The sequence below is a fragment of the Pogona vitticeps genome, chromosome 1 (assembly GCF_051106095.1).
Source record: "Pogona vitticeps strain Pit_001003342236 chromosome 1, PviZW2.1, whole genome shotgun sequence".
In the NCBI taxonomy this organism is placed as follows: Eukaryota; Metazoa; Chordata; class Lepidosauria; order Squamata; family Agamidae; genus Pogona; species Pogona vitticeps.
The window spans coordinates 33197440-33212310 of NC_135783.1; the positions used below are offsets into that span (position 1 = coordinate 33197440).

The window sequence follows — 14871 nt, forward strand, 5'->3', positions numbered from 1 at the left end:
TCTCATTCATACATGCACACAGTTTGGTTCACACAGAACACTTAACTTGAAGCACAGACCCTGAACCTATCAGTTCTGGCTAACCAACAGACACCTGAACCTATCAGGTTGGTACTGACTGACACACAGTAGTACCCTGTCTGACACACAGACTCCCACACCAGCTTCTTCTTCCCAGCTGCTGCTTCGTCTCTCAGCGACTCCTCCAGCTTCACCACACAGGCTCCACATATATATACAGTACAGCCCCTCCTCCTGATGTCCCGCCTTCCACTCCCCATAGGATGGAACTTTCCCTCCAAACCCATGACAGACAGGTAACATCAGTGCTGTATGTAACACCTCCCCTCTTTATAAGTTGTTTTGTAGGGGGAAAGCTAAGGTGCTTTTCACCAAAAAACAACCTGGATCCAAAACATACAAAAACAGTTATATAATAACATACAATACCATACTTACTTATACTTACACTCTATTAGGCATTTAAACATTTACCATTAACAATACATCAAGTTACCTTTATTCATACAAACCAAATTCAAAAAAACCAGGTACATTTAACCTTTGGTCACCAACATATATACATAGTCCATGTTCTTTCGCCGTCTTCAATCTTCAGGTCTTCTTGACAAGGCGTCAGCAACACAGTTCACTGACCCTCTGACCACCTTCACTTCAAAGTCATAGTCCTGCAAGTTTAAAGCCCACCTCATAAGTTTGCTATTGTGGGTTTTCATTGTCTTTAACCATTGCAGTGGTGAATGGTCAGTGCACAGAGTAAAATGTCTTCCCCAGATGTAAGGCTTGGCCTTCTGGATCGCGTAGACTATGGCCAGACACTCCTTCTCCACGGTTGCCAAATGTCTCTCACCTTTCTGGAGTTTCCTACTCAGGTAGGACACTGGATGCTGGTCACCATTCTCATCCTCCTGGCAAAGAACTGCTCCTACCCCGCTGTTAGACGCATCGGTGTAGATGATGAACTCCCGGTCGAAGTCTGGAGCACGCAGCACTGGATAGTTGATTAGCGCCTGCTTCAACCTCTGGAACGCCTCCTCACAGTCGCTGGTCCACGGGATGCGGTCATCAGCCTTCTTCCTCGTCAGATCGGTCAGCGGAGCCGCAATCTCGCTAAACCTCGGGATGAACTTTCTGTAGTAGCCCACCAACCCAAGAAATGATTTGACTTTTTTCTTGGTGTTGGGTCTGGGCCAATCACGAACAGCTTCTATTTTGGCCTCCAGGGGTTTTATCACTCCTCCCCCTACTATGTGACCCAAGTATTTTCGTTCTGGGCTACCCAGCTGCAGTTTGTTCTCTTTGCAGAGCCTAGGCCAAAGCACCTCCTCCCCTGGGTCAAAGCGCCTCTCCCTGCCTTCCTGGTCATCCCAAGCTTTCTTTCTGACCTTTTGAGCTTGCAGGGTCTCTGCTGCTAGCTCTAGGTTTCTCTTTAGGTCATTCCTTAAGGTGTTTATGTATGTCACAACATCTTGTGGGTCATCCTGGGTGATCTGCTCCCAATTTTGTTTGATCAAATCAAGGGGCCCTTTCACCCTTCTCCCAAATAAAAGTTCAAATGGACTGAACCCGGTACTGGCTTGTGGCACTGATCGATAAGCAAACAAAAGGGATTGCAGCTTCTGGTCCCAATTGTTTGGATTCTCTGCCAAGTAAGCCCTAATCATGCGCATTAGAGTCCCATTGAACTTCTCAGTTAACCCATTACTTTCAGGGTGATAAGCAGTGGTTTCCTTGTGCTTAATTCCACAGATTTGCCATAAGCGTTTCATGAGCTTCGATGTGAACGATGCTCCCAAATCTGTGATTATTTCTGAGGCAAATCCCATCCTGGACATATACCCCACCAAGGCATCTGCCACTGTGTTCGTTTCAATGTTAGTCAAGGGTATGGCTTCAGGGTACCTCGTGGCATGGTCCACAATGGTGAGAATGAACCTGTTCCCCCTCTTTGTGGCCTTGGGCAAAGGTCCCACAATATCCACCCCTATGCATTTGAACGGAGTGTCAATCACAGGCAAAGGGCACAACTTTGCTTTGGTCCTGTCGCGGCTATTCCCCTGCCTTTGACACACATCACATTGTTTACAGAACTCCCTGATCTGCTTCCCTATGTCAGGCCAGTAAAAATTCTGTGTGATTCTCTGCTGTGTTTTGTTCACCCCTAAGTGCGCAGCAAACATGTCAGAGTGCCCCCTTTGTAAGATCATGGGGCGATACTTTTCAGGTACCACTAGCTGACTTCTGATCCCATCTCCCCCTTTTGAGATATTCCTCAGGGTCTCTCTATACAAAATCCCCTTTTTCTCTAGAAATCTCACTGGGGTTTCAGGTGTTAGCTGGGCGTCAGTCACCTGTTCAAAACACTTTTGGAGAGTGGCGTCTGCCTTTTGCTCTTGTCCAAATCTGCTGTCTGTGGTTAAGGTTTCCACCACAGCTTCTGAACTCCCCCCACCTGCTTCCGTCTCTGGCTCATCATTACCCCCCTGAACTGTCCCCGTGGTGGCTTGTGAGCGTGTAATCACTAGCACCCATTTCACATGTTCAGCCAGGTCATTTCCCACGAGCACGGCTGCTGGCAGAGTCGATGAAATCGCTAGCCGCCAAACTCCCCTCCAGCCTTGAAAGTTCACAGGTACCTCCGCTACTGGCAGTGAGATTACCTGCCCCTCAATCCCTGCCACCTTCATGCTCTCATTTGGGATTACATACTCCCTGGGAATAATATCTGGATGGCACAGGGTCACCTGGGAACAAGTGTCCCGCAGCCCCCGATACTGATGTCCAAGTATTCCTACGTCCACCCCTGCTGTCTCAAACAATTGAGAATCTGTTCTCACCAGTAGGCAGCGCCTGACCTCTACAAGAGGACCATTTTCCTCAGCCTGATCAGCAGAGGTAGCTGTTCCAGATTGAGTAGCCATGGCAACAGGCTCCCTCAGTGACAATGAGCCTTGCTCTTTCTGGACACAGAACACAGCTTTTGGCTTGGTTCCACTCGAATCCTGAGGCACAATTCCTTTTAGCTGCTTTAATTTTTCACACTCTGAGATTAGATGGCCCTTTCCCTGACAGAAATAGCATTTTCTGCTATATTTTGAGTCTTTCTCATCTTGCTTTGGTTTTCCCTCCAAAATCTGAGGTCTTGGTTTCATGTCTGAGGGCTTCCCTTCACCATGGGCCCCTCCCCCTTGCTGGCTTTTCCCTGGTCCCTGAGAGTACTTGCTGTAGGTTTCTTTGGGTTTTCCTACAGATTTCCCCTCACCCAAGGGCTTTCTTATTTGCGAAATAAAATCTGCGATCTCGGCTGCTTCTGCCACAGATTTCGGTTTCCTTTCCCTCACCTGGAATTTCAGTTCCCCATGCAGGACTGAATAGAACTGTTCCAGCGCTATCAAGTCTTTGAGCTGCTGAAAGGTCTCTGTCCCCTCCTGAGATAGCCATTTCTCTAGCAGCCTCACCAATTGAGCCCCCACTTGGGTAAAAGTCTGCTCTGGTTTCTTGGTGATTGACCTGAATCTTTGCCTCAGCTGTTCCGCATTTATCCCATGTCTTGCAAACACCAGTTTTTTAAACTCTGCAAAATCTTTCATCAGTTCCTGTGGCATCTCTGAATAAACTTCAGCCAGGCTACCACTGATTAAAGATCGCATGATGGTCATCTTCTCAGTTTCCCTCACTGAGAAGTCCACAAGCGCTCTTTCCACTAAGGAAAAGAACACCTCAGGACAATCTCCCTTGTGGTACACAGGGAATTTCTTCAGGTCAGCTTTAGACAGTTGGCCTCCCTCAGAATCCCTATTGTTATTATTGTTCTGGTTCATCAGTTCCAATTTTCTTAATTCAAACGCCATTTTCTCTCTCTGCAATTCCAATTCAAATTGCCTTTGTTTCTCCCTTTCCCTTTCCTCCCTTTTTTCTCTCTCTAATCTTTCCTCCATTTCAAATTGCCTCATCCTCAGTTCATGCTGTTGGGCAATGAGCAATTTTCTGAGTTCTGGGTTCTGTTCTCCCGTGCTGTCACCCTGCACTGAGCCAAATTCATCCTCAGAACCTTGGTCTACCTGGGGGTCTTTCACTTCACCCATTTCTGCCATCTGGCTTCGAGTCAAGGGCATAATCCCCCCTCAGAACAGGCTGCTTTCAAAAGTCAAGCGTCAAAATAAAACGACCACTTTTTTTTTTCTTTTGCCTCAGAACCAGCTTTCTCTATAGAATGCTGCTGTCCTTTCAGCACTAACTTGCAACAGTTGCGAGCTAGAGTCTACCCCCCTCTGCTGGGCCTCTCAGCAGACAAGCTAGCTCACTGCTATTTCACAGTTTTGCCTCAGCTTTTTCCCGCCAAAACAGGCTGCCTCAGAGCTCCCTAATCTAGCCCCCAATCTGAGGTTACACGTTCTTCTACTAGTGCACCCCCCCGTGAGGCACACCTAGAAGATTACCTACGCGCTCTCAGATTGTCCCTGACTAGACCCCCCTTGCTCTGGGCACACTTGCCAAGGCTTTGCTGGACCACTGGACAACTGGACCAGTCGTATCCCACACGCTGGACACCAATCAATGTGACAAACCCAGACCTACTGGGATCTGCCACACGTTAACTAAGCTGCCACCAACCATTCCCTATAAGAAGTCACACAGACCAGGGATGGATTTTTAAACAAATAAAAGAATAAGGTTTATTTAATAACACACAGGGAAAAATAAAACGATCAGGTGAATAAGATATAGTAACGTGGCTTAGTCTCATTCATACATGCACACAGTTTGGTTCACACAGAACACTTAACTTGAAGCACAGACCCTGAACCTATCAGTTCTGGCTAACCAACAGACACCTGAACCTATCAGGTTGGTACTGACTGACACACAGTAGTACCCTGTCTGACACACAGACTCCCACACCAGCTTCTTCTTCCCAGCTGCTGCTTCGTCTCTCAGCGACTCCTCCAGCTTCACCACACAGGCTCCACATATATATACAGTACAGCCCCTCCTCCTGATGTCCCGCCTTCCACTCCCCATAGGATGGAACTTTCCCTCCAAACCCATGACAGACAGGTAACATCAGTGCTGTATGTAACAGGTGGTCGCCCCATTCAGCCTAATAGTAGGGTCAGTCATTATATAAATTATTTGAGTTACAGAACAGTCTCTGGTTGTTAAATTTCAAATACCTTTTGCCTCAATATCCCAGATCTCTTGATTGAAGCATCTTGAATTATTATTATTATTATTATTATTATTAGTAGTAGTAGTAGTAGTAGTAGTAGTATTTTGTCTTTGTTAGGCAAAGCAAACTTTATTCAGTATAAATAAATCCTCTGAAAGAAAAAAATCAAGGTTTTTTTTTAACATTCTGAATTCTATCAATATCATAAAGAAGGGACCCTGGAGAGATCTAATTTTATTTCATCTACTGTATCAGTGAATTCCCTCTTCAGGCTTACCCCCATGTAATACCACACAACAATCTCAGAAACAGATGGAAGCTGTTTTACTCAGGAACTTATCCTAGTGTGGTAGAGAGGGCCAGATGGCCCAGCTTTCCAAATAAAAATCTTTCACAGCCTTTAAAGTAAGTAAAGATTTTATTAATATTGATGGTTGGACATAGCGTAATACACAAGGAAGATTAATTACAAACCCTAATTAAATGTAACAGAGTGGAAGAAGCAGAGCACTGTTTGGCACAGAGCAACTTTTCCGTTCTTGCTGAAACCAGGCAGATGTATTGTGAGAAAACTCATAGAGCAGACGCTGAAAACCAGAGGTTTTCTATAAGGTCAGTAGTAGAACTCCCAAGTACATCGATTAACTAAGTCTCTTTGCTTTAGAATGCAAATTCTTTCCTCAAAAATTGTTAAGCTTTTTCTTAACTAAAAAAGATACATTTTTATAAGCTATTTTATACTGCATTGGCAACAGTTTGAATTGGTGAGGTCATGCCTCTTGCAGCAAGGAACACTGTGATCAGCCATGCCTTATTCCATCAGTCTACAAATGGGGAAGAGTTTTGTTTGGATCATTTTTGGATAAAACTTCCTGTGGAATTTGCTTCACAAACCCCATGAAAAGAACTTGCGTGTTTTGTTTTGTTTTTAAAATAAAAAATGGAAAAAAGTACAGCTGATAGTTCACTCTTCTGTTCAGCCTGTATTGAGTACTTCGCTCTTTGAAGTGGAGTTTGGCTGTAACCAGCTATACATAACTGTTAAGGTAAAGGTAAAGGTAAAGGTTCCCCTTGACAATTTTTGTCCAGTCGTGTTCGACTCTAGGGGGCGGTGCTCATCCCCGTTTCCAAGCCGTAGAGCCAGCGTTTTGTCCAAAGACAATCTTCCGTGGTCACATGGCCAGTGCAACTTAGACACGGAACGCTGTTACCTTCCCACTGAGGTGGTCCCTATTTATCTACTTGCATTTGCATGCTTTCGAACCGCTAGGTTGGCGGAAGCTGGGACAAGCAACGGGAGCTCACTCCGTTGCGTGGATTCGATCTTACGACTGCTTGGTCTTCTGACCCTGCAGCACAGGCTTCTGCGGTTTAGCCCACAGCACCACCACCTTCTCCCTATACATAACTGTTATGTGTAATTAATTCCGGTTTTCCCCAATAATAAAGTGTGAGATAGGAGAGAGGAGGGAGAGATCTCCCAACCGTGTTCCGTTCTGTCTTTTCGTTAAGACAGGAGACCTCCATACCCCTGGAGAAAGTGGAAAGAAAAGAGGAAAAACCCTGTGGTAGTTGGGTTCTGCACTTAGAAAAAGAGGTGAGAAAAACCTAACAGACAGAGGAAATAAATACTGGGGGTGGGGGGAATGGGAAGAAAGTTGATGGGTGTGAAGAAAACATGTTTCTGAATAGCAGTTGTTGGAGAACATGAGACAGAGGCTACATTTGCATCCAGGTTCCTCGAAGGCAACTGATTGGCCAATATGTAAATAGAATGTTAGAATCAATAAGCCTTTGTAGTGATTCAGCATAGCTCTTTTCAATGTTCATAGATTTCGGCATGGACAAAGATGGGATCTGTGCCAACTATAAATATATAGGAGTCAACATAAGAATTTAAACGTGAAAATTCGCAAAAATGTGGCTAGAGAACAGCGGATGTGCTACCCGTAAGCAGAGTTACAGTTAATTCCATCATATTCCTCACCCAAACACACTTTTGCTTACTTTGATTGATTAAAAACCATGACATTTTAAATGTCTTTTCCTTAAGCTTTACAGAGATCCACTAGCTGAAAACCCAGCAGACTCCATAATAGAAAAGAATGAGGCTGATATGTAAGCAGATGTCATGGTTATGCATAAATGCTCAATTGCACACTTTCTTTTAGAGATTTTAAACAGAAGGGTAGGTTGAAAGCTTGAGAGAATAGTCAAAATGAAGTTCACCACACCTTCTGGTCAACAACCCATTCACCCCAGAATAAGCCACGTGTTTGGCTATAAGATTACACTGATCAAAACAAATGTCCAGCTACAAAGTCTCAATAATTAATATAATCCAATAATATATCATAGGGGGATGCTGTTAAGTGGATGTCTTTGTTAAAGAAGAGGCTTAAAACAGCAGTGGGATTGATAGAAAAGTTACAGCATCCTAAGGAGGGTTTTCTGCCTTTCCTGATGCCAGGGAGTCTGGTAGAACGTAGGTCCTGAGCCTGATGATGCAAAAGAGATGATAGATGGCTGAAAACTGGAATAGGACCTTTTCAACATGATTGCACTCCCCATTTCCACACATTCAGTATTCCCCATTTGAACATGTGAGCAGCAGCAGGATCTTGTATCAGGGATGGGGACTTGAGTCATGGAACTTGCTGTCAGTTCGGATTTAAGTTGCACCAGTGACTCAACTTGGACTCAACTCAGTTTTTGTTTTCAGTGATTTAGAGTCAATTCATGTGTGGGATCACAGCAACCCCTTTCCTTTTTTGTGTGTGTGGGGGGGGAAACCTTGTTTTTATTAGAAACTCCGATTTGGGTCTTGAGACTCCATACTTGCCGCTAAAGACTCAGAAATCAGACTCAGACTTGGGACTCAGACTCAAGGACTTGCCAGCATCCCTCTCTTGCATTAAAAAGAAGTAAATTGAATATTATTAAAATACTTAACTAAACACAATATAGTTTTGAACTCATCTTGTCTGTAGGATAATGGGAAATCCTTAGCTTCACTTTCACTGTGTTTTCTGTAGCTTACATAGCTGGAACTTTTCCTACATCCATCTCTTGTATGTCAGTTTTATGACTTTTAACCTCAGAAATTTTTGTAGAACTGTTAGTTCTCCTATGCTACGGCAGCTAATTAGCTGCAAAATTTTTATAGATTTACATAACCATCATCACTGATTAATTTTTTAAAAACCAGCACACTCCATTCAATTAATATTAACAGCAAAATCCATTTAGATTTCAGTCCATTTGGGGTTCATTAATCCCCTTAATAACTTACTTTTTAGTGTTGACACCACCGTTCCAATATGCCTTCCTAGTTGACATTTGGATCACTCCTTTATTTACAATGTTTTCATTTCACACAGGCTTTTATTGTACAAATCTGCTGCTGTTTCTAAAGTGAATTTTTAATGATATAAGAAATTGTATAGCATGTAATTGATAATGGCTGAAATCCTGTTGTGGAGTTCTGCATGCACAATGGGGATAATTATGTCAATAGAAGCATTAAATCACCACTGATTAAATGTAGGTTGCATCCAATTAAAGGTGGTTTAGGATGTGTGTGCAACTTGTACAGAATAAAACTAAGCCATGTACGCTCTCAGATTCCCAAAGGAAGACTTTAATCATCAGTGATTTGCTACAGCTAGCATCATCTGCATTAAGTGCTCAGAACTGCACAATAGAATTTCAACCATTGTTTTTTCCACAGCTTGGGAAGGTCACTTTCATACTACATCTCCCAGACTTCTCCAGTCATTGCAGTGACTATCCATGCTGGTTGAGAAATTGTGGGAGTTGTAATCCAAAGAAGCTAACTTGTCTAAAAGTTATTATTCTTTCTTTGTTTTCATAGTTTCATTGTTTTTTTTTTATCTGCTGTGTGTGTTATATGAGCAGAAGAGCAGGCTGTAAACATATTATAACCATATTATCCATATATACTTTTGTGATAAATGGTTATGTAACTCTAACAGATCTTTTGTGCAAGCTACATAAGCTAAAATACATGTCATCATTTTCTCTCTGCAGTTTTCACAGTAGCTGTGTCATTTACATGTTTTACTATTAATTTTATGATGGCTATTAAAGGCCTTCTGGTGTTTTCTGGATTATTTTTTAAATAATACATGTACAGTATATATATTTCAATAATATAACTGAATGTGAACACAACAGCTTTAGCATATTATAATAAATTAAATGTGGAGTTCTAGAAAGTGAACTGAAAGCTGCTCTGAAAGCATTAGGAGGAAATAAATCACTAGGGGTATATGGAATACTGATAGAACTGTTTCAAGCCACAGGGAATGAATCTGTCAAAATCCTAAAAGAATATGTCAATAAATATGGAAAACAAGACAATGGCTCGCAGTCTGGAAACACTCAAGTTTACATTCCAACCCCTTTAAAAAGACACACTAAGGAGTGCAATAAATATAGGACCATTGCTTTGATTTCTCATGTAAGCAAAGTGATGCTCAGTGTGTTGCAACAAAGGCTTTTGCCTTATATGGAATGAGAAATGACTGTTATTCGAGCTGGATTTCAAAAAGGAAGAGGTACTTAAGGTCACATTGCAAATATCCACTGGGTACTGGAGTGCACCAAGAAATTTCAGAAGAAGATTCGTCTAGGCTTTCTCGACTACAGTAAAGCCTTTGATTGTGTAGATAATCAGAAACTATGGGTCAAAAGAACTGAGTGAGCCTCTGCACTTAATTGTCTTGATGTGCTACTTGTATTGTGGAAAAGAAGCTACCGTTAAGACAAAATATGGAAAGACAGAATAGTTTTCTATAGGCAAAAGGGTTAGACAAGGATACATTTTATCCCCTTATCAGTTCAGTTCATACACAGAATATATACAAAAAGCCAGACCACATTCAGATGAAAGGAGGGGTGGAAATTGGTGGAAAAAGCATCAGTAATTTAAGATATTCAGATAACACCATCTTACCAGCAGAAAGTAGCAGTGACTTGAGATGACTGTTATGAAAAGTGAAAGAATAATGAAGGGAAATAGAAAAGATCATCAAGTGTAAAGATGTTTCACTGGAGACCAAGACCAAAATCATCCACACTCTTGTATTTCCAGTCACCAGGTAAGTTTAAGCTCTTAAGCTAAATTGGCTAGTTAATGATTTTCTGTCAAGTCAGAATAGACTTATAGTGATCCTGTGTGCAGAAATGAAACCAGGTCCCATATAAATCAAACCTGAACTATCGCTTGAGGCAAAAATGTTGAAACTGAGGTTGTTCTTTGAGCACATCATGACAAACCAGGTTTTTCTGGAAAAAACAATATTGACTGACTGACTGACTTGCACAATACTGTAACTTTCAAAAAACAATAACATTACAAAAATGAAAGATGGTCCAGCAGAAAGAGGTTCATGAAGGCAAAATAGAATTAATCAAAACATAAAATTAATTAATTAATTAAGGTCAAGGCTGTGAAAGGTCTTCAATTCTCTCCTAAAGCCAAGGAGAGATGGGGCCAATTGTACCTCAGATGGAAAGAAGTTCCAAAGTGATGTGGCCACCACAAAGAAGGCCTGGTTTCAAGTAACAGATTTCTGGACCTCCCTCGGGGTAGTCACCTGAAGCATCCCATTATAAAAGGTGCAGATGAAGTGGGTAGACGTTTTGAGGGGAAGGCACACAGAAAAGGTGGGAGGCAACAGGAAAAGAGGAAGACCAAACACGAGATTCACAGACTCCCTAAAGAAAGCCATAGGCTTGAGTTTATAGGAGCCGAACAGGTCTGTTGAGAACAGGACATTTTGGAGATTGCTTATTCATGATAAATCGGAAGCAACTTGATGGAACATAACAACAAATTGACAGAACTACAATTAATGTGTTATAAATTCTCCATAGTGGGGACCCTTAAACATGCTTTATATTGGAGCAGGAATGCTGAATTGCAATGCAAGGATGGGCAACTTGTGGTCTTCCAGAAACTGTGTTAAAGATGCCATCATCTGTCAGTACTGCCTATACTGGTTGGTGCTTCTAAAGGAGTTTAAAAAGTCTAATCATAGCACTAAGAGAACCCCAAACTAGCCACATCTGCTTTAAATGTTTTTTTTGAACAAACAGATGTCCCAGATTTCAGAAACTGTTTCTACAAATAAGGCTAATCTAAAGCATGATGAATGTTTTGTTATCACTGTAATTTTAAAGTTATTGCAGATTGACAAGGGATGCTATCCATTCTGGTAAACAGAGCTGGAGTCCATGGAGCTACTAAGCAAAAACCACATGTCAAAGCTAGAAAATAGTCTTGCATCTGACGTCCCAGATTGGATAGAAAGATCTAGCATGGATAGAAAGAACAGCCTGAGAACCTAGGAAACCTTCCCCACAGCCAGAATAATTTAGGAAGCTTGAAATCTTTCCCAGGAGATGCTCTGACTAAACATATAAATTTAACAGTGATTCACCCCACAGGGATTCAACATAGAGCCCTGCTTAGGTTCCATACCGCAGCCTGGGAAGGATGACTGTGGCTCTCCAGGTCTTCCTGGACCACAAGTGCCAGCATCTCTCACTGTCATCTATGTTGGCTACCATGGATAGTTGCAGACCAACAACATCTGCAGTGCCACAGTTGCCCATTCCTCTTCCACTCCACTAGTTCTCAAAACCAGAATTTGGAAAGATTAGCCCTTTATAGCTCCTGGTGCCTCCCAAAGCCAGTATGGCCATTGCATGTTGGTTGTTAGATTTGGAAAGGTGTCATCTGAAAAAGGAACTTCTCCCAGCTTTGCCAACAAAGGCCAGTCAAAATATAGTTTCCCCCATCCTCATGATTGTTCACATACTTATCCAGAGCCAGCTCCTGGCTAAGATGGCCCTAAGCAACCTTCCATCCCATTGCAAGGCCCTGTTTTTCCCTCACTCTCTCCCCTCCTTTATCACTGTTAATTCCTCTCTGCATTCCCTTTACCTCATGTTGATGGACTGTGGGAGGTTGTTAGCCTATTAGGAGCAATGGCAGGCTAGACCTTGGGATTGATGACTGAGTGCTATGTGGTAGGGGCACATGACAGCAATAGGCCTAGCAGTGCTGAGAGAAATGTCTGGCAGCTACTCTGGTCTTAAAGAAAGCATCAATCTGGATTCCCTAACTGACCCCAACATAGTATTGTTCAGGGGGCCACACTCTGTTGAGGGTGAAGTGTGGGCCAATGCAGAGTCCAGAGAAGATATTCTTGGACTAATACTACGTCTAGAATCTGCCAGCCAGCATAGCTGCGGTATTTTGGGACTTGTCCAAAAAAAGAGGGATTTTCCCCACTTTTGCCCAACAAGCTTATGGCAACTCACTGTGAACCTTCTGCCAATGCTGAAAGAGATGCACTAACAAGGTATTAATTAAGGGGACCTATTCAACTCACAAAAGCTGTCTGGATAGCTCAGTGAGTTGGGCAGTTGGTTGCAGAGCCAGAGGTCAGGGGTTTGATTCTCCACTGAGCCTCCCAGGAGAAGAGTCAGCCTGTGCGGCAGTGAATAAACTGCACAGTCCAAAAGCACCCCAAGAATAAAGCATTAAATCACTTCTGAGTACTTTCAACCTGGGAAACCCTGAAAAGGGTCACCATAAATTGAAATTGCCTTATCCCTAACCACTACACCAAACCTATGAGCCACTGCTATAGCTGCTGTAAAACAAACAGCTCAGAAACCCCAAAGTAATTTGTACTGGTTGATACACAAAATTTTTAAAAAGGGAAATATGTATCAAGAAAATAACTCTTGTTATTTCCAAGCTAAGGTACTGTGATGTGATTAATGGTCTAATTTAATAGGGCACAATGTAGCACTTTCTCCCAAACACAGTTGAGTTATTGTAAGGCTTTACATCAGAGAGCGGAAAAACAAAACTATGACTCAAGCCATGTTCTGAAGTGATTTAATAGTTTGCTGGAGTATTGCTCACATAGCAAAAGAACACTGAACGAGTTCCTATAATCTATGACTTACTGGCTGTTTCTAAGTGTTTCTGGCTGTGTCAATAAATTGTTCACAGCTCTAATTGTGTTAATGAATTGAACATAATTAAACATACAGCATGTCATGAGCTTCCTCTGGCAAACACAGTCAGTTTCTTAAATAAGACTTCCAATGGGGGAAAAAGCCCAAGCATCTCTACCGCTGGCATTTAAAATGCCATCAACTCTCACTGGAAAAGCCTATCAAAATCATAGGGGGGGGGGAATTCTCAATCTCTAGAGGCAAAGGCATGAAATAAAGGGAGGGTGTATTCATATAAATGTGCAATAAAGACCTGGGGGGGGCATTGTAAGGTTCATGGAAAATATGGATTCTGTGGAGGAATTTGAATGAAGAGACATAAAACAGCTGCCTAAAAAAAACCCTGCGCTTTCTCTCCTTAATGCCCTTTATGTTTGGAACTGCCTCTCAGCATATGTGCATAATACTACCTCTCTCCTTCCCTTCTTCCCTATTGCTTCAAAAACCTTTACATTGGCACAACGCATAAGTCCTTAGCCCTACAGCAACACAGCCTAAACATGGACGCTGCAAATAAAATATACTATTTTCTTACTTGCAAAATTTCTTTAAAATAACTCTACTCTATTTTGTTTGTTGGACATTGTCAATGATATTTTAAGCTTTTGCTGTAGGATTGTTGTTGGGATGACTTTGTCCTTAAAACACAGCATACAAGCAAACACGCTTGGTCACTTGTGCCTCTACTTCTGTTTCCTCCTTTCTGCTAAATTAGTTTGTAACGTCTCTAGGCAGAGGCTTGTTCTCAGCGAGACAGATGAAAATTCTAAAGTGCAGGAGATCATCGTAATAGTATGAACCTAACACTAGCCACTCCAAGAATCCAGCATCATGTCCTGGAGAAATAGGTATTTGCTTATTATTGGAAGATAAAACCCCATCGAAAAATATAAGGAACAAGCAAAACAGAGAAAACAAAAAAGAAAAGAAAACCTGCCCCTCTCCTAAATAGCTCAGAATTAAATTTGCACTCCTGTGTGCTATTAACGTGGGAGTAAGCTCCACTGCCCCTTCATGGATTGCTGCCTTGTCGAGGCGAAGGGGCTTGTGTAATTCAGAGAAACTATGGGCTATGCTGTGCAGGGACACCCAAGACGGACAGGTCATAGTGGAGAGTTCTGACTAAACACGATCCACCTGGAGCAGGAACTGACAAGCCACTCCAGTATCTTTGCCAAGAAAACTCCATGGACAGAAACAAAAGTGTCATCAAAGCTACCAACATGAATTTGACCCATCTCTGGGAGGCAATGGAAGGCAGGAGGACCTGGCGTGCTCTGGTCTATGGGGTCACGAAGAATCGGACACGACTAAATGACTAAACAACAACAAAGCTCCACTGAATTAAAATGCTACAATGATACATTTGGAAATGTGGGCACTCATCGAAACAATCCCCTTGCTATCCCCCAGGAAGAGTTCAAAAATGCAGGCAAGGAAGATTAGTCCATTACAGAGTTTCCCAACCTTGAGTCCCCAGATGTTCTGGGACGACAACTCCCAGAAATCCTGGCCAGCACAGCTAGTAGTGAAGGCTTCTGGGAGTTTTTGTCCATATGGGGACCCAAGGTTGGGAACCACTGGTCTATATGAACAAATGAGTAGCAGGACTTACTGTA

The 14871-nt window shown here is 42.5% G+C and overlaps 1 long non-coding RNA gene across 1 annotated transcript in view; it reads right to left on the reverse strand.

Moving 5' to 3' along the window:
* Positions 1–260: 260 nt before the first annotated feature.
* The window catches only part of LOC140704538 (uncharacterized), a 444477-nt gene continuing 429866 nt past the window's right edge, over positions 261–14871 (reverse strand). The window contains exon 2 of the long non-coding RNA XR_013540343.1: positions 261–342. This is a non-coding gene — a long non-coding RNA (uncharacterized LOC140704538). The remainder of the gene's footprint in view (positions 343–14871) is intronic.